Consider the following 2842-nt stretch of genomic DNA (forward strand, 5'->3'; position numbering starts at 1 on the left):
CAGAACCCTTTATGGTGGGTGCCTTGCAGGTACCCCCTCCGGTTAAGTTCAGCCTTCATTATCTCAGGAAGATACCTACCTATGTGCTAACCCGGGCCACAGAGAGAGCTTACCCGCGTCTCTACTGGTCTGCATGGAGGCACATTGCATGTGGGAAGCTGCAGTTGGCGAAGAACCTGGCATGGCTCTACTTTGAAGTGTTTGATAGTCTTGTGGAGAAGACACCGGAGGAGCGTCTGTAGTGGTCTGAGATTATCTCCAGCTGCGTGTCTGAGGATGAAATTGAAAAGCAGAGAAATCAGCTTTCTGTGGACACCCTTCGGTTCCTGCTCGTTTTATACATACAACAGTTAAACAAGGTCTCCCTGAGGACGTCTTTGATTGGAGAGGAGTGGCCTAGTCCCAGGAACAGATTTCAGTGTCCTGACATAACTGACAAATCCCGTTGTCATAATAAGAACTGGAATGATTACAGTCACCAAGCTTTGGTTTGTGATCACCTGTCCGATCTCCTTGAACTGCTTCTAGAGCCAGAGCAGCTCTCTGCCTCCCTTCATTCGACCCACACTAGTCTAGTCTCTCGTGAAGCCGTGGTGGCGCTCAGCCTTCTCATTGAAGGCACAGTAAGCAGAGCCAGGAAGATCTATCCATTTCATGAACTTGCACTGTAGCAGCCGCTGCATGTAGAAAGTGGCTTCTCGAAGATCTCTAAGACCTTCTCCTTCTGCAAGCTGGAAGCCTGGCTGAGAGCCTCTTTAACGGGGAATCCATTTGGTACATCTGCATGTCTCAAGTCTGGAAAGAAATTGACTTGGGCTGACCAAGTTGAAGGGACTACCAAGAGAGCTAAGATTGCTTGTAATACTCGCATGGCCCCCCGGATGCACCGCATGGTGGTGATGAGCCAGGTTTACAAGCAGACGTTAGCCAAGAGCTCAGAGACTCTGGTGGTGGCACGCGTGAAGATTCATCGGTGCAATGAATCTTTTATCTACCTGCTCTCTCCCTTACGGTCTGTGACCATTGAGAAGTGCAGAAACAGCACCTTTTGTCTTGCGCACTGTACAGATTGCTCTTTACCTCCACAGCTATGACAGTGTTAAAGTCATTGCCGTCTGCCGTCGTTTGTCCATCTTTTCCACCATAGGTTGCATCTTCCACATTCTGACACCTTACACGCCCAGTTATTCTCTATGGAAACCAGTCCGTCACTTTTGGCCCTTTTCATACTCATTATCCAATGCTGGAGGACCATATGGCCCGGACCGGCCTGGCTACAGTGCCTAGCTACTGGGATAACCCAATGATTATGTGCAGGAAGAGCAGTGACACAAGCGTCTTCCGGCTCTTACCGCCTTGTGAATTCTATGTATTTATTACCCCATTTGAAATGGAGGGGGACACAACAGAGATACCTGGAGGTCTTCCATTAGCTTACCAGAAAGCACTGGGCCAGAGAGAACAGGAGATAGAGAGTTGACAGAAAACTGTGAAGGAGGCACGTTTGACAAAGGATCAAAGGAAACAGTTCCAGGTCCTTTGGAGAACAAGTTTTATGAATGGCTGATCAATACAGGGCATCGCCAGCAGCTGGACAGCTTTGTCCCTCCTGCAGCAGGCTCCAAACAAGCCGCAGGCTAGGCCTCCTCCATCACAACAGGGTGGCCATGGAAACAGAAATGAAGATGAATGAAAGATGGTACTTCTCTTGAAACTAAATCAGGAAGATACTCCTTTTTGCTGCATAGACTTTGGACCTTTTTCTCTTTTGGCTTCCATTCAATACTAATTTATAACTCTTTGTGTTGAATTTTATCTAAACTTATGACTTGTCACCAAACATGTTTGTATATACGAGGAAGACTTATCATGTAGAGCGAAAATGAAGAAGTTGGTAAAGGCTGTCTTATTGTATATATGTTAATAGTAAAGTTACTGAGTGTAGATTTGCAAGTCTATGTCACATTTTAATGTTTATGAAGGATTTCATCCTTTCTAGAGTAAATAAGACTTTTATAGTTTTGTTCATAATTATTTAAAAGATAATTTATAGGAGTTTTAAAAAATAATTGTAATAAAAGTTATGATCTTCTGGTGTATGAATGTAGCACAAAGAGTTTTATACAAAGCTATTTTATCCATTAAAGAATGAAACAACAAAATTGTATAAAAATATATTTTTTATTTTCTGCTTCAAATTTTTATTAAACCCTGAATGTAATATTTGCCTTTTGATAAAGAGATGTTTTAGTTTTAGGAAAGGTCTCTAACGTAATTTTTGCAGTTCTATCAAACTAAAATTTACATATTGTTGGGAAAGCTCTGTTATAAAAGTAAATAAATATAAAAGGATATGACCTTTTATTTCTACAGTGAAAAGAAAAAAAAGACACACGATTCAATTAATAAAATATTACACAGCATGGATGACCCTGGAGTATATTATGCTGAATGATATATCTCAGTCACAAAAGGACAAATACTGCACACCACCACTGTTATAAAATAGGACTGAGTGGAACAAATGAAGAAAAGAACTATTGAAAAGAAATATATAATTAGGCATTATTTGTATGACAACAGTCCAGAATAAGAGGTGCTTAGCAAAGTGGACTGGAGGAGGGGTGCTGAGGGGTGAGGAAGGAAATGCAACAAGGAATGAATATTTTTTAAAATATATTGTTTTAATTGTGACTTTAACAACAGTTTACAAAACAGATTTTTTTTTAAAGTTATTTATGGTTTTTTCAATTTTTTAAAAATTTCCATTCATTAATTGTTGCATATTTTGCTCCCTACCCACCCCTGCCCCCCAGTTCGCTTTTCTCTTTGACAAGTAAAA

The 2842-nt window shown here is 41.1% G+C and overlaps 1 pseudogene; it reads left to right on the forward strand.

Moving 5' to 3' along the window:
- LOC102869503 overlaps positions 1-1641 on the forward strand; it is a 3792-nt pseudogene extending 2151 nt beyond the window's left edge.
- The last annotated feature ends 1201 nt before the right edge of the window (positions 1642-2842 follow it).

Source organism: Elephantulus edwardii, unplaced genomic scaffold (assembly GCF_000299155.1).
Source record: "Elephantulus edwardii isolate Elephantulus edwardi_28Jun2011 unplaced genomic scaffold, EleEdw1.0 scaffold00165, whole genome shotgun sequence".
NCBI lineage: Eukaryota > Metazoa > Chordata > Mammalia > Macroscelidea > Macroscelididae > Elephantulus > Elephantulus edwardii.